Source organism: Rhinolophus sinicus, linkage group LG07, assembly GCF_036562045.2.
Source record: "Rhinolophus sinicus isolate RSC01 linkage group LG07, ASM3656204v1, whole genome shotgun sequence".
Lineage (NCBI taxonomy): Eukaryota > Metazoa > Chordata > Mammalia > Chiroptera > Rhinolophidae > Rhinolophus > Rhinolophus sinicus.
Window position 1 is genome coordinate 50,821,014 of NC_133757.1, and position 24,413 is coordinate 50,845,426.

At 37.9% G+C, this 24,413-nt stretch overlaps 1 pseudogene; it reads right to left on the minus strand.

Annotated features, from left to right (window-relative positions):
- Nucleotides 1-8,047: 8,047 nt before the first annotated feature.
- Nucleotides 8,048-22,646, minus strand: LOC109454806 (UPF0729 protein C18orf32 homolog; annotated as a pseudogene).
- Nucleotides 22,647-24,413: the final 1,767 nt, after the last annotated feature.

The window sequence follows — 24,413 nt, forward strand, 5'->3', positions numbered from 1 at the left end:
GTTTGGGCACTTTGCTGTTCTTAGAGCTCTTTGGGAAATAAACTGCCACAGTTTTTCATTTTTAAAAAATATTTTTAATTAAATATAGCTAATATACAATATTATATTTACAGTTTTTCATTTTAAAAACTTTTTATTTGGAAATAATTTCACATTTACAAAAAAAGTTGCAAAACAGTACACAGAGCTTCCATATACTGTTCACCTTGATCCTACACTTATTATTATTTCTGAATCATTAGAGAATAAATTGTAGACATAATGCCCCATTACCCTTTAATATTTCAGTTTATATTTCTTGAGTGCAATGACATAATACAACAATCAAAACTAGGAAATTAACATTGATCCAATAATATCATCTAATTTACGGACCTAATTCAGAGCTCACTTGTCTCAATAATGTCCCTTACAGGTCCAGGATTCAATCCAGGATTATGTGTTATGTTTAGTTGTCACGTTTCTCGAGTCTTCTTCAACCTGGAACAGTCTCTCAGTTATCTTTCATGACCTTGATAGTTTTGAAAAGCCCAAGCCAGTTGCTTTGAGAACATTCCTCAATTATGAGGTTTTGTCAGATGTATCTTTATAATTTATACATTTTGGCAGGTAAATCACAGTAGTGATTCTCCAGGCATCATATGAGGAGGCATATGATGTCATTTTGTTTCATTAACTTTTATCACTTACTGTGTTTCCCCGAAAATAAGACTGGGTCTTACATGAATTTTTGCTCCAAAAGACGCATCAGGGCTTATGTTCAGGGGATATCATCCTGAAAAATCAGGCTAGGGCTTATTTTCCGGTTAGGTCTTATTTTCGGGGAAACACAGTAGTTAAGAAGGGGTCTGCCAGGTTCTCCATCATAAAATAATTAATAATTATTTTGTGGCAAGAATCTTTGAGATCATGTGACTATCTTGTCTCTCATCAAATTGTCACCAGTTTTAGCATATGTTAATGTATTTAACCCGAATACATTATTACTTTGATGATTACCAAATGGGGTTTTCTAGTCCTATTATTCCTTCTAGATTTATTAAGTAAGAGAGTTTTCTTTTCTCCGAAAGAAAGAAAGAAAGAAAGAAAGAAAGAAAGAAAGAAAGAAAGAAAGAAAGAAAGAAAGAAAGAATCAGTATGGACTCGGGATTTCTCTATTCCTCACAGGGTTACAATCTGTTATTATCATTTTTTATTTTTATACTCAAATTGTCCCAGACTTGGCCAGTGGTTCCTTCAAGCTGGTGACTGTGTCTTATAGACATTTCCTCATCATTCTTTGAGAACTTTTTTACTCTCTGCTGTCATAAAATGTTACAAACACATCTTGCATTTTCCCTGCTCTTGCTCTGGAGTCAGCCATTTCTTCCAGGAGCCCTTGTTCTTTTTAGTGGATAATGGTATCTAGAAATATACCATTATATATACTTATTGCTATAGGAATACGTTGCTTCTATACCCTCTCAGTGAACAGAACTAGAAAACACACACACACACACACACACACACACACACACACAAACACACACGACTATACTGGGGGTGCCAAAAAAAGTATACAATTGGGCACTTTTAATCGATGTTGCTCAAGCAGTAGTTCAGCATAATCACAAGTGTCTGGATTCTGATGGGAACCACTCTGCACCTGTTGTAATTGCAGAAGTCAAACGTGACTTGGATTCATCTTTTGTTATCAGTATATATTGAGTATTATAATTTTAATGCAGTTTTCCTTTCTTAAAATGTGTATACATTTTTTTGGCACCCTCTGTATATGTCTGTTGGTCTATCTATCTAATCAGATCATCATGCTGATATTTCCAATTTCTGTGTAACACTCAGGGTATATTCTATATTTCTCAGTTTCCATGCTTTTAGCTCCTTTCTCTGCAGTCAGAAATCTGTATTTATTTATTTGCGTAACCCTGGACATACCTATCTCCACCCCCTATTGTGTACCAGTGGAAAGCTCAGCCTCAATGAACGGGAAGAGGAAGAGAAAATCTAGCTTTTGTTTTTTCAGTGCATCAGAGTGTTAAGCAATATATAGCAAACATTTACGTATATTTAACTATTTTGACCAAGCAAGCAGACCATTCACTTTCTTAAGTAACAAAAAGGACAGGCAAATTTGCTTAAAGACTCATATGTTATTATTTACACTATCATTAATAAAGATTTTAGCAAACTAAATTGTCAGTGGCATCTCTGAAAGCAGTGGAAAGACTTGAGAAGCTGGGTTTAATTTCTGTCTCTAAGACTGAGTGAAGCAACCTTGGGTACATTTCCTAATTTCTCTGAAATGCAGCTTCTTCTGTAAAATGGAGATGAATGAAAACATTATTATTATTATTATTATTATTACTATTTTAGGACTAAATGAGACAATGTATGTGCAATGGGTTGTCTTGATAGAAATTGGATTTTGAGATTTTTAAAGTGGAATAAAAACTGCTATTTAGACGTTACAAGCAGTTTCTTCCTGCTACGAAGTGAAGATTTTGATACACATTGAGAAATCAACAGCTCTCTGTTCTGGAAAAGCCACTACTTTGTTTTTAAATTACGCAAATATCTACAAAGTATCCACCCATTGTCATTAGCAGGAAAATTGAATACAGTAAATGAACTCAAATATAGTGGTTTTTGATCAAGAAATTATGTGTTTGATTATGTAAATTGGGTGTAACTTTTACAGACCTTAAAGGGAAAACTGTTCTTTATGAATTTAGGCTGCCCTATGCCTATAAATTATCACCTATTTTTCGGAGAGTTGTGAACATTTTTTCCAGTTGTTTTTTTATGAGGGAGCATGAACTTCACTTAATGTTGGAATACAGACTATACACCATGACAGCTCTGGGCTATTGCGGCTCTTCACACAGTACTTTTTAAGATGGAATAACCCAGATTGTATTCATACTGGATGTGTTAGTCCAGGTCCTCTGAAAAGAATCAAAATAGTATTAAATGTACAAGAAATTTATTAGGGGAATTTCCTGTGAGAGAACGTGGAGAGGGAACCAAGGAAGCTGGGACAGTCATTTTTCATAGTGTGAATGGAAAAGTAAAGAAGGTCAGGAGAGAAGGAGGAGAATGAAGCTGGTGCCCGGGTGAACAAGAGGCCCCAGGAGAAGATACAGAGACAGAAGATATCTGCCACTGTACTTGACCACTCCCTAATCCCTTTTGTTCTGTCTCTTAAGAGGCTGGGCTGCTCGTCCTACCCTTGAATTCTGTGAGTTTTCTTCTACCTAGGCAACACAAGGCTTTTTTGTTTAAGTTCATTTGATTCCTGATTAAGACTGCCACATGTGGGAGAGAGAAACTAAGTGGATAGCAACACCCCCTTCCCTGACACCAGACTGGGGGTAACCATGGAGAGAATCAGTGGTGAACAGAGGTGTCCCCTGCAGTGGTGATCTCAGCAGGAGACAGACTACAAAGTGAGGAGGCCAGAGCAGCAGACTCTTACAGACCAATTCCTGACCCCTCAATAGACACCCCTCTCCCACTGGGTCACACTGAAGAGATGACTTGTGGCAATCAGAGGAATGAGGATTGAGTGTTTGTTTCAGTAGTAATAGATACATGGTTGAAATTTGTAGTCCTAGCCTGGTGAAGCCCACACATTTGGGTTGCCTAGTAGGTAAAACGATTACTTCACAACAGGCCTACAGTTAATACTAATTATTTCTTACTATTACTTTACTTTCCTATTTATTTATTTCCTATTATTTATTTCCTATTACTTTACTATTACTATTACTTTCCAAGATTCTCTGTCATGCTATGCTCCAAGGTCACTTTATGAATTCATTCTAATTTCTGGAGCAATCACTTTTGAGCACATAAAGAGTAATAATGCAAGTCCCCTTTGCTTAGGAGAATAAATTGCATTTTAGGAATTTTGCTGCTGTGTGGCTCACATTCTTTCATTGACTTGCATTAAAAACTACCAGATCAGGGGACTCCAAAATGTGCTAATTCTAAGTATCTTTAGGAAATGTAGCACAATAAAAATAAAACCTCTCTGTAAAAAGCAAAATTTGCATAGGTCACGCACTGGAGAGAAAACAAGCGCTCTCTTAGAAAATATAGTAATACCCGTGATACCCCAAAGTACAATACAGTGCTGTTCTTAGAGTGTGCCCCCAAATGTGTACTAAATATGTACCTGATGCTGGAGGGAGTATGTTGGGGGTGGTGAAAAAGGGAAAGAATACCTCTCTTCTTTAGGTGTTTTTAATACTTCGATCTTCTTCCTCAGTTGGTGCAAATCATTTAGTATAGTCTTTCTTCCCTTTTCTCAGGCTAAAGATGTAGACAAGATTGGGGAATAACAATGTGCATTAATCAGAGCTCTCTGACTGCAAATGGGAGAATCCTAACTTATTTGTTCCTATATTTTGGTGGTTCCATGGCAGACTCTGGCTTTAAGCATAACTGGATTCAGGGACTCAAACAACAGGTCAAGTCTTTTCTTCTTTCCCTAGCTTTGTGCCCTGCTTCTTTCAGTGGTTTGGCCTCATTTTTTCCTACTCCAGATAGGCCTCTGGGGAAATTGGCTCCAACAACTCCAATTTCACATCTTTCAAGTTTAGTAACTCCAAAAGAGAATTGCTCTCTCTCGATACTCATGTATCAATTTCAGGGAAGGATTTTGATTGGTTCTACCAGTGTCATGTGTCCACTCTTGAATAGCTGACTGTAATTAAAGAGATGGGATGGGATACTGTGATTGGTCAATCCTGGGTCATATTCGTTTCACTTTGGTAATGGTGAGGGGAAGTGGTTAGAAAGAAGAGATACTTATAATTAAGAGTCCTACCAGGTCATACTAAGTTGGAGAATTCTCTAAAGCAAGTGGGTATGTATCTTAACAGAAGGATAGAAGAAACATATTGAGTGTTAAATGTCAGCTCTCAGAGGGTAAGAAGCAGAGCTCAATCTAGACTTTTTTTACCTTTGGTTTTCTCTGTATCTCAATATCTTGGGCTAATGAGTACAATTTGCTTAAGCTGATGAGATTTTTTTTTTCATTAGTCTCAAAGCACATGATAACATCCTCTTCATTTTTTTTTTCTTTCTACAGCATTTGAACTTACTGCTCTCTTTCCAGACCTCTTTGCTCAATAATATCTATATATTGTTATCTTTGGACTGGAAACATCAATGGCATCTAAAGTTAAGATCCAAAGTCTGAAAGAAATGAATTTAGTTTAATTTTAAAGCCCTAATCAAGTTTCTTTAACTTTTCTAAGTAGCAGATGGCTTTACCCAAAGTCTACATAGGAAAGAAGAGAGAACAAAGGCAATGATTTAGGATTCTTATTGACTTTATCCTCCTTGACTTGGAGAACAGAAAAGAGATAGAAAGGAGGAAGGAAAAAGGTCGACAATTCGTTTGCTCTCCATTTGGCTCACTTGATGAAGGAAAGGAGTGTTCCATGGGTGGGCCAAGAGTTCTGAACACCTTTGGACTGATAGGCAGATAATGGATAACACTCAGGTAGAAGTGTCTGGTGAAGCTGCTCCATTTTGAGGTGACTTGTTTGGATCTGTTATGCACTCACTAAAGAGTAGCCACGAAGAACAGAATCAATCTTGTACTTTTATAAGTCCCAGATTCACATAGAGTTGTGGGGGACAGGGGTCCTATCCCTCCAAATTGGTTATGGGACCCTATCTTTATGATTTGGGCCCCTGCCTTAATAAATGGTCCCTACATAATATGACAGATAATTACCCTTTGAGTTTCATCTCAACTCCAAACATATGGTTAATACCTTTAGTCAATATTCTGTGGCAACACTATTAGTTGGTTAACCCAACCACTATTCTTAACCACCCTTTCTTTTTTCTCCCTCGCATTGAAGAGGCTGGAAAGAAAGATACTCACTGTACAGCCTCCCAGTTCAGCTAAAAGACTTAAGAAGTCTTCTGAGAAGTTTCTAGGAAAGTTTTTCCTTTACTGATACATGAATAGAAACCCTTTAAGAAAAGGCCTCCTTGAGGCAACAAGCTTTTGAATGAAAAGTCCAAATATCAAGTATGGCAGAGTGAAGATTGAAAAGAGTTGGAATTCTTGAAGACTGATCAGCTGAATTAAAGTCACCCAGTATTAATTTCCAACCCTTTTGTTATGTGAGGATAATAAATTCCTATTTGTTTATACTTCCCCACATATTTACAGCACAGTTACCCTTTGGTATCTATGGGATTTTGGTTCCAGGACCCCTATGGATACCAAAATCCTCAGGTGTTTAAGTCCCTTATATAAAATGGCACAGTATTTGCATATAAGCTACACAATCCTCCAGATTTAAATCATCTCTAGATAACTTATAATACATAATACAATGTAAATGCCATATAAATAGTTGTTTAAGAAACAATGACAAGAAAACAAAATCTGTACATGTTCAGTACAGATGCAACCATCATAACCCTAATTACATAGTACATAGTACATGTCAGCAACAATGTAACATTTTTTCCAAATATTTTCAATCCATGATTGGTTGAATCAGCAGATGTGGAAATTGTGAATATGGAGGGCCAAGTGTACTCTTCATACCTTTGTATAGTCATCATTTTCCTTCTGTCTGAAAGACTTCCTTTAACATTCCGTGTATGCACATCTACTAAGTGAAAAAGGTTTTCAGCTTTCTATGTCTGAAAAAGTCTTCATTTTGCCTTCATTTATGAAAAGTATTTTCACTGGGCATAGAACTCCAAGTTGACAGTTTTTTTCTTTCTTTTAGTAAAGATATCACTCTACTAACTTCTGACTTTCATTGTTTCCAATGAGAAGTCTGATATTATTCTTATATTTGTTCCTCTATATATAAAGTTTCATTTTTCTTTGGCTGCTTTTAAGATTTTCTCTAGCTTACTGTTTTAAGCAATTTGATTATTACGTACTTTGGTGTAGTTTTCATTATATTACTTGTACTTGGAGTTCGTTGAGTTCTTTGATCCGTAGTTTTATAGTTTTTATCAAATTTAGAAAAATTTTGGCTTTCATTTTTGTGCTCCTTTCCCCCTCTCATTCTCTATTTCCTTCAGGAACTCAAAATACACATATATCAGGTGACTGAAGTTCTTTATTTTGTTTTCAGCCTTATTTCTCTTTATGTTTCATTTTGGATAGTTTCAGCTGCTGTGTCATTAGGTTCACTTCAAGTTTCTCTTCAGTGTCTAATCTGCTGTTAATTCCATCCAATGGTTTTTTTTTTTTTATCTCAGACATTATATATTTTTTATTTCTAGATATTCTATTTGGTCTTCCCCCCCTCATATTCCATGTCTCTGATTAACACGATTATGTTTTTCTCTACTTTCTTAAGCTTGTAGAATATAGGTATAATAACTGCTTTAACGGCCTTACTTACTAATTCTATTATTTATGTAATTTCCTGGTGGGTTTCAATGAATTGACTTTTATTTTTTTAGAATTTTATAATATGCATTAGACATTTATGTAAAAGGTGTTCCATTTTTCAAAGATGTTTTTCCTATTTCCCCGTCTTTTTATTCTTCCTCAGAGCAAAAAAACAGTAATTACTATTGTCATAGATAAGCTGCTCCATTGTGTTGGGAAGTAATTATAACTTTATGTTTTAAGCCATTATCATCTCTAAAAACTCCCTTTCATTTCACTGCACTGTTTCATAGTAAAATCGAGTACTCTGCTCAAACTCAAAGTGCCTGAATAAAAGCCAGAGGCCCAAGTATGCTTAGGTACTGATTTAATAACAGTATCTACTGGCACAAACCTTCTATTTATTCATATTATTAAAACTGCAATAATAGAAATGAAAGCTACTGTAATGAAAAAGGAACTAAGGAATGAGATCATTAAATATAGTTAAACACATTTTAATTATAAATTGCATGTGTTTCCTGATTAGTATCAAGTAAATATCTACATTATCTATCCCAAATTCTGGTCTAAGAGAAAAAGATCAGAGACAGTTACAAAGAAGGTGCTTCAGACTATGAGGATCCTTTGAAAACAATGAGGTCCTTGGGGACAATCCCTTTAGTCATTCTTTTTATCAGACATTTCTGTTGGTCCTTTTGTTGGTAATTCATTTATGGCTGCACACTCATAGTTTACTTTGCCTTTGCTTTTATCATTGGATTCTCGTTTAGCTTTTCTAAGCCACATACAACCACCAAAGGGGGAAATCAGAAGGTATATGCATGGCTCCAGGAACTTTTTATAAACTCAGAGTAGAACTGAAATGACGATACAAGGAATGCACACTATTGACCCAGGCTTGAGCTCCTGAACCGAGATGACCAAACCCAAATGGTAAATTAACTTTTTAAAGTTACAGGCTGTATTTTCCTACTTCTTTGAATGCTTGGCAAGTTTTGAATTAAATGCCAGACATTGTAAATTTTATTTTGTTAGTTGCTGGGTGTTCTTGTTTTAAAAACTTGCTTTTTCTTGTATTATAAGATTTTTCCATTTTGGCTTTTGAGAATGTGAGCTCAATGAATTATTCCACCTGCTCCTTTCAGATGGTTCTTTCTCCAGCATTGGGTAGTTGTCTCACATGCATGTCCTGAAGAGTAGCCAATTGAAGACTCAAAGGTAATCTTATACAATCTCCAGAGCTCTCTTTTGGTGCAGCTGTCTCCTTTTTGGTACTCTTTCCTATGAATTATAGCCTCCTTGACTTCCCTGTACTTACAGCAAAATCTTCCTAACTCAGGGAGACTGAATTATTTGTGTTTCTCCTCCGTGGCAGTGAGCCAGGGCATTACTGCCTATTTTCCAATGTTTGAAAATGATTGTGTCATATATTTTTTGTCCCTTTTTTTTCTTCTTCAGTTTTTAGACAAGAGGGTAAATCTAGTCCCTATTACTCTGTCTTGGTCAAAATTAGAAGTTAACTTTCTATTTGTTTCTGCCAGTCTTAGGATTTTTGTTATTTGCAGCCAAAAGCATTCTTAATAGATACATGCCTCTTTGCAATCATTTAAATGGCTAAATTATATTCTGACTAAACCATGACCTTTACTGTTTATCAAAAAAATCATTTAAATGGTGATATACTAAAGTAATTATCATTCAAAAAGAGATTACTATTATCATCACTATATGTGATATATTGAAGGTTGTAGCTAATGTAGTGAGATAAGAAAATAAAATATATGGAAATAAGTATTGGAAATAAAGTGACCAAGTAAATTTGATGTTTCAGATGATATGAATGCATGACAAGAAAATCCAAAAGTCTCTACCAAAAATTAAGTTTGTTTATCATTAAGAGAATTTATCTTATGGTAAATTTAAAAATAGTTTTTCTTTAAATTACAAATCACTTCCTGGAAAGGGTAATTAAAAAAACACCACTCCAGTTATCAACAAACTATGAATACCTAGAAATAAATTTAACAAGATAGGTATATCTCTATGTGAAAAAACTAATATATTTTATTGAAAGCACCCAAACAAAACCTTTATAATTCTGGGCCAGGCCTAGAAATTTGTATTTTGATAAAGCTCTATTAGTTGATTCTGAGGTGTAGCCAAATTTTAGAACTACTGACCTAGCTGTCTGGAAGACTACATACCCCTAAATATTTTGACTGTTGTGCTACTACAATACCTGAAATTCTCATGTTACAGTTAAATATTGAAGATTACAATTGATATGCAAATATTATCAGTGTGTATCAGTTGCCAGTGACAGAAACCTAACTTAAGCAAACTGGCTAACACAACTGAGAAGAAGGAGGACAGAGTTTTCAGTCATTGCTTGCTCCAATAATTCAAATGATGTCATCAGGGACTGAGTCTTCCCATCTCTGGGAATACTCTCCCCAATTAATGGGTAAGAAAGCTGTTTTCAAGCTATGAATCACACTCATGAACTGGATGGGGTGAAAAGAGAGACAGAGAGAATGAATTAGAATTTTCTAATAGGTTAGCATAAGAGTTCCCAAGAATCTCTGGCCAATCATGGGTCACATTCTTATGACTGAGTGGGAAAAAGGGTGTGGTCAGCCTCCTCTAAACCATCTTCAATAGGTTCACTTTAGGAAAGAAGGGTTTTATCATCAAATAAAGATGGATATGATGTGGGGAAGTCAAAGTAGGAGATGATTGCTACCATATGGTATGATAGGGGCAAGGAACTCATTGGACCAGTGCTTCTCAAAGTGTAGTCTTTGAGACACTTTCAGGAGGTCCACATCATTTTTCATAAAAACATGTTATTTGTGTTAACACATGATGGGTTTATTATTATTTTAAAACAAAGAAATAAATATACAAAAGTTTTATTAATTTCTTTAAAGCAGTAAATATTGACAAATACATATAATCACATAAACAAAAAATCGTTGGGGTCCTCAACAATTTTTAGGAGTGTATAGAGGTTCTGAGACCAAAAAGTTTACAACTGCTAGCACATGCAAAAATTAGCTATTTGACAATTTTGCTATGTAGTAGCTTCACGGACTAGGGTTAATCTGGGATTTGCAAAAACATTACTGAAAGAAGTTCTCTATACATAAAAATCTAGAAGGACTTAAAGCTACATTTCTTGGATTAAAAAAACCCATGGGAATGAGGGAGATATGAAGAACTCATCTTCTGCACAGCTAAGAAAATGGAATATCCTCTGATTATTTCTTTACCATTATAAGTACTTAAAATGTACAAATTAAAGATTGTTTGGAAATGTTTAAAAGATAAGGTTTAGTTCTCAGTCATTTTCAAAAGAACAGCAGAACAAGTTAATAAGTAAAATATCAGGGTAGGCAGTAGCATGGGAAAATTTGAAGCAGCAAGACACATTACATTAAATAAATGGCTTCCAAGAAAAATGAATATATGTGTCCAACCAAAATACATGTATGATTGTTCATAGAAGTTTTATTTATACAGCCAAATTTTTGAAAAAACAAAATGTCTACTAACATTAGAAAGGATAAATTTTGGTATATTCATGAAATAAATGCTATACAGCAATAACAAAGAACAGACTACTGCTAGATGAAAGCATACAGATGAATCTCACAGATACAATGATGAGTGGAAGAAGCCAAGCACAATATGTACATATTGTATGATTCCATTTATGTAAATTTCAAGAACAGGTAAAGCTAATCTATGATGATGAAAGAAATCATATTGGTGGGTACTTCTGGGGCAGGGGTGTATTAGATTCTACTCTGTGTTACAAATTACCTGAAATCATAATTACATAAAACAAAAAACATCTATTATCTCACATAAATTTCTCAGATCAGGGATTCTGTAACAGCTTACCTGGGTGGTTGTGGTTCGAGGTCTCTCGTGAGGTTGCAGTCAATATGTCAACCAGGCTGAAGTCATCTGAATGTTATGCTTTAATAACATTTGTCCAAAAAAGCAATGGTTTCCCTACACGTGTTGCTACTATACTGGAAACTCTGTCTGCCTTTTCACTACTGCTGCATACATGGCATAGTCTGGCACATAGTAGATGGCCTATGTCAATTTAGTCGCTTTTGATTGCAAATAAAATAAAACCCAAATCAAAGTGGTTTAAACCACAAGAAGGTTTAACTTGCTCAGTGTGCTGGTTAATTTTGTGTCAACTGGACTGGGCTATTGGGTGCCCAGATATTTGCTCTAACAATATTTTAGGTGTTTCTGTGACGGTGTTTTTTGGATGAGATTGACATTGAAATGAGTAGCCTGAGTAAAGCAGATTGCCCTCCTTAATGTCAGTGGGTCTCATTCAATCAACTGAAGGCCTGAGTAGAACAAAAAAGGGGACCCTCTCCCGAGTAAGAGAATTCTTTCCTGCGTCTGCCTTCCAAATGGGACATGGGCTTTCCCTGGGTCTTGAGCCTGCCAGGCTTTAATAGGAATTACACCATTGGCTCTCCCGCTTCTCTGGCTTTCAGACTTGGACTAGAACTATTGCTCTGGTACAGGCCCAATATGAGTCTCCAGATGGCCAGTTCATCTTGCAGATTTTGGGACTTGTCCTCTTCCATAATGGCACAAGCCAATTCCTTATAATAAATATCTTTGGCTTTTATTGATTCTGTTTCTCAGGAGAAACCTAATACACTCAGTAACTGAAAACCCTGAGGTCTGTCTGGCTTCAAGTGAGGATTGAGTCCAAAATAAAAATTTTACTGAAAATATTTATCTCTCTCTCTCTCTCATCTTGGTGTTGCCTCCAAATTCAAGCTCTTTATGGTATTCCTCAGAGATCCAGACATTCCCACTATGAAAGCAAAATGGCTGCAGATGCTTCCCATTTTCACGTCATACCTTGAGGGGAAAATAAAGCATGTGTTTGGTAGCTCCAATGGGAAGGGGGGTGTCACTCTTTCTCATATGGGACCAAATTGGATCAATTGCTCCTTCCTGAACCAATCACTATGAGCATGTGGATAGAGTATATTGATTGGCTCATGCCTATCAAGGACACCCCTGGAGCTGTGTTCTAGTGCATCAGAAAAGGGCAAGTACCTACATCAGGAAAGCGAAAGGTTTCCTAGATCTCAGCTTAGTTGCGCTGGGCAGAATTTATCACTTGGCTATCCTAGCTGCAAGACAGCCTGAGTAATTTAGTACATTTTGCTGGGATCTGATGGGAGGAAGGGGAAATAAGTTCTGGGTGGACAACTAGTGTCTTTTATATTAACAATGAAGAGTGGGGTTACTATACTTGGTTCAGCCACAGCATGGTGCATCCCTTAGGTTTTGGGAGGGGCCCACCTTATCTGAGGATGTTTGCCTCCTCTGGCAGATTATATTTTCCAAATGTTCTCCATAAATGTGACATTGATACTTTTTCCCATCACTTCCCTTCCTGGAATCTGAGCAGACTTGTATATGACTCAGGTGGGAAGTGCTACTGTGACTTGCAAGACTAAGTTAGGAAAGGTGATACAGCTTCTAGCTCTTGATCTCTTGGGAGATGTGACTTTGGAGTCCTGAGCCTTATATAAGAAGTCTTGCTACCCTCAAGCCTGCATGCTTGAGATACCATGGTAGAAGTAGAAAGAGATGCTTGAAGGGTTCCATGATTTAAGGCCCCAGAGCTTCGAGTCTTCCCAGTCCAGGTATTAGACCTGTGATTGAAGAAGCTTTTGAGATGACCTCAGTTGTAACTACCATCTGGTTGTGACCTCATGAGAGACTCTGATCTAGAACCTCCCAGCCAAGCCACTTCCAAATTCCTGAGCCACAGAAAACATGAGAGAGCATAAAGGATTATTGTTTTGGAGTAATTTATATGCAGCAATAGATAACTAATACACCTCTACAAAATATTAGATTCTATAATCTAAGAATAAAGGAGAGAATGTCTATTGGGTAGGCATCCACTGGTGTTTGCCCCTCTCATAAGTAATAAATGTGTTGAAACAATTCAAAGCCTATAAAAATAAAATTCAAGGCTATTTTTTACAACACTATTTACAGTAATGAAAAGTTAGAGACAACCTAGATGTGTAATAATAGGGAGATACTGAAATAAATTATGGTTCTTGCAGTTTTCAAATATAATATGGCTATAAACTGACCATATAAAAATCAAGTTTTAAAGACTATTCAATGTCATGGGCCTATGTCTTTGATATAATAATGTTAAGGTTGAACCAGAGGCACTATCAGCACCAGGGCAACCAGCCCAGCCCTGTGCACCCAAAGAGGCTCTTTCAGTGGCTGAGCCTTATGGGCAGCTGGCAGGTGGTAACAGGCCTAGGGGTGCCCTGGACATTTTGCTAAGCTGCCCCAGGCCCAATACTGGTGACAGCCAGTCTTGGTTCACAGCGTGGCCACCCCCACATGCCTCTAGGTCCAGCACAAACAGCAACCGACCACATATAGCTTTGTAGCTCTTACCAGGCAGCCAGTCCCGGGCAATGGCTGAAATTGGCCTGCACGGGAGTCCCTCCCAACAGGCACCAGAAACAACACACCTGGAGACTGGCTTTATACCAAAACAGAGCACCCCCAATTAGTCCCACAAACGGCACATCTAAAAGGTGGTCTCAATAGGCACAAGAGCCCACTGGGGTGAATCCCCCTCTGAGGGGACAGCCACCCACACTGCAGCTCATATGCTGGGGGTGTAGCCAATCCTCACAGACAGTCAGCCTGAGAGTCAGTCCCACTCACTGATGTTCCAAAAGCAATCAAAGCTCAACTACAACAGGAGGGCACATACAAGGGACACTCCTGAAGCACACAGTGCATGTGATTGGGACCACTGGGCCACACAGGACAACTACTACATAAGGCCACCCAGTGAAGACTGAGAGACATAGGAGATCTACCTAAAATATGGAAATGAACACAGAGAGATGGACAAGATGAGGAAACAAAGAAACATGTCCCAAATAAAAGAACAGGAGAAAATTCCAGAAAAAGAACTAAATGAAATGGAGGCAACCAAACTACCAGAGACAGAGTTCAAACACTGGTTATAAGAATGCTTAAGAAACTTAGTGAGAACATCAACAAAGAGATAGTAAGCATAATGAAGGACATAGAAACCATAAAAAAGAACCAGACAGAAATAAAGAATACAATAACTGAAATGAAGAATACACTGGAAGGAATCAACAGCCAATTAGATGAAGCAGAAGATCAAATCAGCAATTTAGAAACAAGGTAGCAGAAAATACCCAATTGGAACAACAAAAAGAAAAAGAACTAAAAACAAAACAGTGAAGATAGTTTAAAGGAACCTGTGAAACAACATCAAGTGTAATAGCATTTGTATCATAGGAGTACCAGAAGGAGAAGAGAGGGAGCAAGGGATCGAGAGCCTATTTGAGGAAATAATGACTGAAAACGTCCCTAAACTGGCAAAAGAAATAGACATATAAGGCCAGGAAGTGTAGCGTCTCAAACAAGATGAACTCAAAGAGGCTTACACCAAAACACACCATAATTAAAATGGCAAAGGTTAAAGAAAAAGAGAGAATCCTAAAAGCAGCAAGGGAAAGCAGTTAGTTACCTGCAAGGGAGCTTCCATAAGTCTCTGAACTAATTTTCAAACAGAAACTGTGCAGGCCTGAAGGGAGTGATATGAAATATTCAAAGTGATTAAAAGCAAGGACCTACAACCAAGACTACTCTACCCAGCAAAGTATCATTTAAAATTGAAGGAGAGATAAAGAGCTTCCCAGACAAGATAAATCTAAAGGAATTTGTTACCACCAAGCTAGTATTACAAGAAATGTTAAAGGATTTCTTTAAGAAGAAGAAGGGGGAAAACAACACACAAAAAAGTTAAAAAATATGAATAATAAAATGGCCATAACTATGTACCTATCAATAATCACTTTAAATGTAAATGGATTAAATGCTCCAATCAAAAGACATAGTATAGCTGAATGGATAAGAAAACAAGAACCATACATATGCTGTCTAAAAGAGACTCACCTCAGATTGAAAGACACACATAGACTGAAAGTAAAGTGGTGGAAAAAGATATTTCATACAATTGGAAATGAAAAAAAGCTGGGGTAGCTCTACTCATATCAGACAAAATAGACTTTAAAATGAAGACTATAATAACAGACAAAGAAGGACGTTGCATAATGATAAAGGGGATATAACCCCTTTATCATTTCATATAACCCCTTTGTCATTTATATAACCCCCCAACAAGAGGATATAACCCTAGGAAACATCTATGCACCCAACATAGGAGCACCTAAATATATAAAGCAAATATTGACCAACATAAAGGAAGATACTGACAGTAATACAGTCATAGTAGGGGGCTTTAACACCCCACTGACCCCAATGAACAGGTCTTCCAGACAGGAAATCAACAAGGAAAGAGTGGCCTTACATGACATAGTAGGCCAGATAGATTTAATTGATATTTTTAGAGCATCCCACCTCAAAGAAGCAGAGTAGATGTATTTTTCCAAGTGTGCATGAACATTTTCCAAGGTAGACCACATGTTAGGCCACAAAACAAGTGTCAAATTCAAGAAGATTGAAATCATATCAAGCATCCTCTCTGACCATAATGGCATGAAACTAAAAATCAATTTAAAAAACCCCAAAAAACTGAAAACACACACAAACACATGGAAGTTAAATAACATTCTACTAAACCATGAATGGGTTAAAGCAGGGTATTGGCATAAAAACAGACACGTAGATCAATGCAACAGAATAGAAAGCCCAGAAATAAACCCACGCCTATGTGGTCATTTAATCTATGACAAAGGAGCTAAGAATATATAGTGGGGTCAAGACAGTCTATTCAATAAATGATGTTGGGAAAACTGGACAGATACATGCAAAAAAAGAAAAAGAAACTGGACCACCTTCTTATGCTATGTACATGAATAAACTCAAAATGGAGGAAAGATGTAAATGTAAGACCCAAAACCATAAAACTCCTAGAAGAAAACATAGACAGTAAACTCTCAGACATCACTTTGAGTAATATTTTTTTCTGATATATCTCTCAGGCAAGAAAAACAAAAGAAAAAATAAACAAATGGGACTACATAAAACTAAAAAGTTTTTGCACAGCAAAGGAAACCATCAACAAAACGAAAAGATATCCTACTGAATGGGAGATGATATTTGCCCATAATATAATACATTTAGTAAGGGGTTAATATCTAAAATTTATAAAGAACTCATACAACTCAACGCCAAAAAACCAAGTAATCCAATTAAAAAATGGTAAGAGGCCCTGAATAGACATTTCCCCAAAGAGGACATACCCATGGCCAATAGACATATGAAGATGCTCAACATCACTAATCATCAGAGAAATTCAAGTTAAAACCACAGTGAGACATCACCTCACACCTGTCAGAATGGCCATCATCAATAAATCAAAAAACAAGTGTTGTTAAGGATGTGGAGAAAAGGGAGCACTCGTGCACCATCGGTGGGACTGTATATTGGTGCAGCCACTATGGAAAACAGTTTTCATGTTCCTTAAAAAATTAAAAGTAGAACTATCTTATGACCCAGCAATTCTACTTCTGGGTATTTATTTGAAGAAACTCAAAACACTGGTTCAAAAACGTATATGCATCTCTACGCTCACTTCAACCCTATTTACAACAGCCAAGCTATGGAAGCAACTGAAATGCCCATCAATAGATGATTGGATAAAGAAGAAGTGGTACATATATGCCATGGAACATTACTCAGCCATAAGAAAAATGAAATTTTACCATTTGCCATAACATTAATGTCCTAGAGGGTATTATGCTAAGTCCAATAAGTCAGACTGAGAAAGACAAATACCATATGATCTCACTTATATGTGGACTCTAAAGAACAAAACAAACAAACAAACAAACAAAACAGAAACAGACTCATAGATACAGAGAACAAATTGATGGTTACCAGATGGGAGGGGGGCTGTGGGACTGGGTGAAAATGGTGAAGGGATTAAGAATTGAACATAATACTTTAAAGGGGTGAATTTTATGTTATGTAAATTATCTCAGTAAAAAAAATTGTGTAAGAAAAAAATTGTATGCACACATAAAAATATATATGAACAAGAAAAAAGGCTTCAAGAGAATATATTAAAATGTTATTAGTAGTTATCTCTGGGAGATGGAATCTTACATAATTTTAATAGCCTTCTTTGTAGCTTTCTTACACAATGAAGAAGGTTGAAGTGCAATAAAAAAGTGAGAAAATTAGAAAAAGTGTAAAGCTGAAAATGCTTTAAATCTTCATTGAATTTTTAAAAATTGTTCAAAAAGGAGAAGAACAGGATCATATGGTAGTCCATTTTTGTTTTTTCGTGGAACTCCATACTGTTTTCCATAATGGTTGTACTAATGTATATTCCCAACAGTGTCTAAGGATTCACTTGTCTCCACATCCTCGCTAACACTTGTTATTTTTTTACTTGTTGGTAATAGCCAACCTAACAGATGTGAAGTGGTATCTCAACGTGGTTTTGATTTGCATTTCCCTGATGATTAGTGATACTGAACGCCACTTTATGTACCTGATGTCCATTTGGATGCTTTCTTTGGAAAATGCGATCCCGCTTCTGGATATATATCCAAAGGAAATAATCTCTAGATCTTGAAGAGATATCTGCACTCCCGTGTTCACTGAAGCATTATTCACAGTAGCTAAGATATGGAAACAATCTAAGTGTCTGCTGAAGGATAAAGGAAAGGAAATATGGTATATGTAGACAGTGGCACATTATTCAGCCTTAAAAAAGAAGGAAATTCTGCCATTGGTGACAACATGGGTAAACTTGGAGGACATTATGCTAAGTGAAATAAGTCAGATACACAAAGATAAATACTGCATGATCTCTCCTATATGTGTAATCTAAAACAGTCAAACTCATAGAAACAGAGACTAGAAGGGTGGTTACCAGGGGATGGAGTCAGGGTGTGGTGAGAGAAAGGGGAAGGTGTTGGTCAAAGCGTACAAAGTGTACAAACTTTCAGTTATAAGATGCATAAGTTCTAGAGACCCAACATACAGCATGGTGACTATAGTTAATATATATTATTATATGTTGTATACTTGAAATATTCTAAGAAGGTAGATCTTAAGTATTGTCATCACACACACACACACACACACATACACACACAAAATGGCAACTACCTTGTTTCCCCAAAAATAAGACCTAGCTGGATCACCAGCTGTAATGCGTCTTTTGGAGCAAAAATTAATATAAGACCTGGTCTTATTTTACTATAATATACAATTATATCATATTATATTATGTTATGTTTTAAAAACCCTGTGTTATTTTACTATAAGACTGGGTCTTTATAACATAATATAATAATATAATACCGGGTATTATATTAATTTTTGCTCCAAAAGACGCATAAGAGCTGATGGTTCTGCTAGGTCTTATTTTCGGAGAAACACAGTATATGAGGTGATGGATGTGTTAATTAGGTTGGTTGTGGTAATCATTTCACAATGTATATGTTTATCGAAACATCATGTTGTATGCCATATATAAATACACACACATATATAATTTTTATTTGGTAATTATACCTCAATAAAGCTGGAGTGCAGAAAGAAAAGAGAAGAGCCACATTATTTTTAAAGTGACAGGGGAAGTGGTTGTGGTTTTGGGTGGGGGTGAAGAGCAGAGTGTGTTATTCTTGCAGCATCTGGGGAAGGGAAGGAAGAACTACTGATTGAGCCACTGTGTGGTTCAGATGTGGGACAGTGTGGGGAAGGGGCTGGTGAGTGGTCTCCATACAGAGAACATACATCTGTGGTGAGTTGAGGGAAAGCAGTGTGTGTGTGTGTAAGTTGTAGATTGACCCATGTGGGCTTGAAGTGTACTGGAGTGTATGGATAAGGTGTAAGTCCCTACATACATAACCAATATGTAGGAATCCAAAAAGTAACCAAGAAGAGAGCACAGAAACATGGAATAAAACTGAGCATCCCGGGGCCGGCCCGGTGGCTCAGGTGGTTAGAGCTCCGTGCTCCTAACTCCAAAGGCTGCCAGTTCGATTCCCACATGGGCCAGTGGGCTCTCAACCACAAGGTTGCCAGTTCAATTCCTCGAGTCCCGCGAGGGATGGTGGGCTCTGCCCCCTGCAACTAAGATTGAACAGGGCACCTTGAGCTGAGCTGCCTCATGGATGGCTCAGTTGTTGGTTGGAGCATGGGCTCTCAACCACAAGGTTGCCAGTTCAATTCCTCGAGTCCCGCAAGGGATGGTGGGCAGTGCCCCCTGCAACTAAGATTGAACACGGCACCTTGAGCTGAGCTGCAGCTGAGCTCCCGGATGGCTCAGTTGGTTGGAGTGCGTCCTCTCAACCACAAGGTTGCTGGTCCGACTCCCGCAACGGATGGTGGGCTGTGCCCCCTGCAAGTAGCAACGGCAACTGGACCTGGACCTGAGCTGCGCCCTCCACAACTAAGATTGAAAGGACAACAACTTGACTTGGAAAAAAGAAGTCCTGGAAGTACACACTGTTCCCCAATAAAGTCCTGTTCCCCTTCCCCAATAAAATCTTTTAAAAACAAACAAACAAACAAACAAACAAACAAAAACTGAGCATCCCAACTAAATATAGAAGACTCAGGTTTTATATCCAGCACTATCCTTGATTAAAATGCCATGTCTCAATTTCCCAGTCTTTGTAATAAAAAACAGCTGTACTTCTTGTTTTTCACCTACCTCAGAGAATTACTATGGACTGAAAAGAATAGAAAGTTTCCTATGTCACAGGGCACTGTGTAACATAATTGCCATTATAAAAAACTCTCCCCCCTTTATTTCTGACTGAGAAATGCTAAATTGTTACATATCTAACAATGTTCCCTATCATTCCTGGCCTTCAAAGTAATTACATGGCAAAGAGTAACGTTGAGCTAGCCACAACCATGAGCAAATGTTACACAGTCTTTAACCTCTGTAGGGTATAATCTTGTGGAAATTTACCTTCTCATCCTCATCTTTGAGTTGTATGAACATTCACTTCAGTCTGACTACTTAATCACTGTTCTGGAACATGCTTCCACCTCCAGGCCTTGCTCATTCTGGAATGTCTGCCCTCTTGCCTGCCTAACCAAACATTATTCTTCCTTTGAGGCCAGATTTAGTTCCACTGTTCCATAAACTCTGTCTTATCTTCAGGTCCATGGCGATCTTCTTTTTTTTGGAATGTGACCCCTTGGGCTTCACTATATTTGTAACTTAGTTCCATGATGATTCTTAGTCTAGTGCAGGCTGTGAATTGACCTCTATCTCTCTGGTAACATTTTCTGAATGCTTATTATGTGCTAAGTCATTTGAAGTCAATGAGATTGAAATAATTATCTTCCTTTTAGAGATGAGAAAACTGAAGCTTTGCAACTTGCCAAGTGTCAAGTTGGAATCCTGTGGCTAAATGCCCAGCTATTAATCTGGGGTTCTATTACTGTGGAGGAAGAGCAGAACAGATATTGAGGGACATCTAACAGCCTCTGTCATAGCAGACAGGAGAGAAATGTAAAATGGTCCCTTAATAGAAGAACAATTGCAATAAGTGCTATGAAAGAGAAAGGATTTGTACAAATAGCTCAAGCCAGGGCCTTATAGTGAGAACTCATAGGGAAAGGACTAGAAGAAGAGGGCCTAGAAGGTAGGTATTCTAGTATTCTATTGATATGCTTCTATTGCTTAAATTACCTCAAACACCCATTTATTATTTCATAGGTGTATAGGTCAGAAGTTCTGCATGGCATAGCTGGGTTCTCTGCTCAGTATCACAAGGCTGAAATCAAGGTGTTTAACGGATGTAGTTCTCATCTGGAGGCTCTGGGGAAAAGTCTGTTTCCAAGGTCATTCCTCCTGTTGGCAGAATTCAGTTCCCTGTAGCTGTGGGAAAGGGGTCCATGTTTCCCTGCTGTTTGCCATCCGGGGGCCACTCTCAGCTCCTAGAGGCTGCCTGCATTCCGTGGCATGTGGCATCTTTAATCCAGCAGTAGCTTGCCAAATCCTTCGCAAATGCTTCTAATTTTTAATTTCCACTTCTGTGACCAGCTGCAGAAAACTGTCTGCTTTAAAGGGTCTAATGTGATTAGGTCAGGCCTGCCAGGATAATCTCCCTACCTTAAATTCAGCTGTGTGAAATAATGTCCTCTGCGTACAGAAGTAAAATCCATTACATTCATAGTCCAGGGTATTATACCAGGGGTGGGAAATCTACAGGGACATCTTAAAGTTTTACTTTCCACGGTAGGTAAGACTTAGACAAGCAGAGAGAGCTTTCTAGGGGGAAGGAATGTAGCACAAGCTCCAAAGTGAAACTCCATGAGGGATTTTTGGAGATTGTGAATATGTCTGTTTGTGACTGCTCCAATAGTAATAATAATAATAATAATAATAATAATAATAATAATAATATAGCTCCTGTCATGCAGGGTGTCATGCGGGGTCTCTGGTCCCGCTCCCCGCACAAGAATGCAGGATAGGGTGAGGCCAAAAAGGAACACCCATGGCGCCATAGGTAGGGGAGTCATACCACTATATTCTCGCTGGCGGCTGGGCTGGAGACACAGGAAGCAGGAGCCACACTATCTGCAACCTGCTGTCCACTTCTCTCTGCCAACCAACCTCAATGGCTAGCTGTAATCCGCCGTGCTAAACTGCAACCCGCACTTGCTAGCTCAGTCACAATCTTCTTGCTAGCCCCCATTTGCTGCTAGTGTAGCCACGGCAGTTATATTAGTGGCCAATGGCTCACTGGTGACAGCTGACGGCCAACTAGCCACAGCTGATGGCCATCCAATCACAGTTGATGGCCATTTACTACCTGAGCCAGCACGTTTCCACATGAGGCCAAGAGCCTAGAAATTGCATTCCTAGCTCTGTCCCCACAGCTCCCATTTACTGAGGGTCTCCTGGGTGCTTTACACAAATTCATTCACCAATCCTTACATCAGCTCCATGAAGGTCATATTATTCCACTTTTACAAGGAAAGAAATTCAGGCAGAAAGAAGGAAAGCCACTTGCCAGAGTTTTATTCCAATCCAGTTGTAAAGCTGGGATTATGGTTTGAGCTCTGCATGACTGGGAGCTTGTCCTCTTTGCACTGTTTCACTCACCTGTCTCCGGGTCTGGGTGGAGAAGCAGAAGGTAGTGAGGTTGGTCTGAGCCCAGAGTGTGGTGGGCATTGACGGTAACATGTGTTAACGTGTCACAGAAGATTTTAGAGGGAGTGTGTGAACATGTAGGGGGGAAGGGGACAGAAGTGGATATGGCTGTAGATGGAGGTAACACATGGCGTGAATGGGTGATGTGGTCCAGTAAATCTTCACTAAACATCATTGATAGGTTCTTGAAAACTACAACTGTATGTGAAAGGACCTGTAACGAAACCAATTTCACCAAAGGCTAATTGATATAGAGTTAAGATCCTATGGCATATTTCTGGTCACAAAAACATCACCGACTTCTAAATAAAGATCCAAAGCACCTCTAATATTAAATATTGAAATAAATATGAACTCTACATACATTTAAGAAAGATTCATAAAAACAAGGAAGATCATGATTTTCCAACCTGCTTATTCCAGTTCAGGTTTGCAGGTTACCAGAATCTATACCGGCAGCTCACGTGCTAGGCAGGAACCCACCTTGGACAGGACACAGTCACCTAACTTGCACATTTTAGGGATGTGGGAGGAAACCAGAAAGCTTGGAGAAAACCCACACAGACTGGGGAGAACATGCCAACTCCACACCGACAGTCGTCCTGACCAAGAATCGAGTTTTTTCCTCATCAGCATTATAACGAAACGACATTGAATGAAACGACGTTATTCAAGGACCTGCTGTATTTTAGGAGGTTAATATGGCCAGTCAGGAGGAGCCTGAATTAAAAGCTTGGAGGCAGGGATAATGTTACGGTTAATGATCAATCCTCTGAATCTGTTTGCCAATTTGTAGGAAATACATCGGAAAGAAGAACATGTTAAACTGCACGTAAGTATGTGATTAGCAAAGTGGAGGCAGAGTGAGGACTACAGAAAAAAAAATCATGTATAGTTCCATCACCCAAGTAGTACTATATTAGTACCCCCTTAGCTTTGCAGGATGCGTTCCAAGACCTCCAGTGGATGCCTGAATCCACAGATAGTACTGAACCCTATACTATGTTTTTTCCTATATATACATACCTAAGATAACGTTTACTTTATAAATTAGGCACAGTAAGAGATTAACAACAATAACTAATAATAAAATGGAACAATTATAACAATATACTGTAATAAAAGTTATGTGAATGTGGTCTCTCACACAATATCATATTGTACTGTACTCATCCTTCTTCTTGTGATGATGTAAGATGATAAAATGTCTACATGATGAGATGAAGTGAGGGGAATGAGACATTGTTAAGTAAAATAAGGGTTACTAGAATTCAAGCACTGTGATACTGTGACATGATTTGATAACCTCCATGGCTACTAAGTGACTAAAGGGCGGGTAACGTATACAGCATGATTATGCTGGGCAAAGGAATAATTCACGTCCAGGGCAGGGCAGAACAAAACATCGAAACATCGCAAGCCCAATTTATTAATAAAATTTATGAATTTTTTATATCTGGCATTGAATATTTTGGACCTGCGGTTAACTGCAGGTAACTGAAACTGTGGAAAGCAAAACCATGGGTAAGCAGGGGGACCACAGTATTACTAATGTGAAATAATGAGCAGAGAAAACAGCTTTGGGAGTAGCCAAAAATTTTATTAGTTTTGATGAGAGTCTCCAAAAGGAATGGGAGTTCCTAGGGAACTGTTTAGTAATTAAGAGTCAGTCATGGTCAGACCTGGGATACCATCTATGTAACTAGGGCCAGGCTCACGGGTGTGCAATCAATGTAGTTATACAGGCCCTGTACTTGGAAGAGCTTCACATTTGAGGTCTAATGCTCT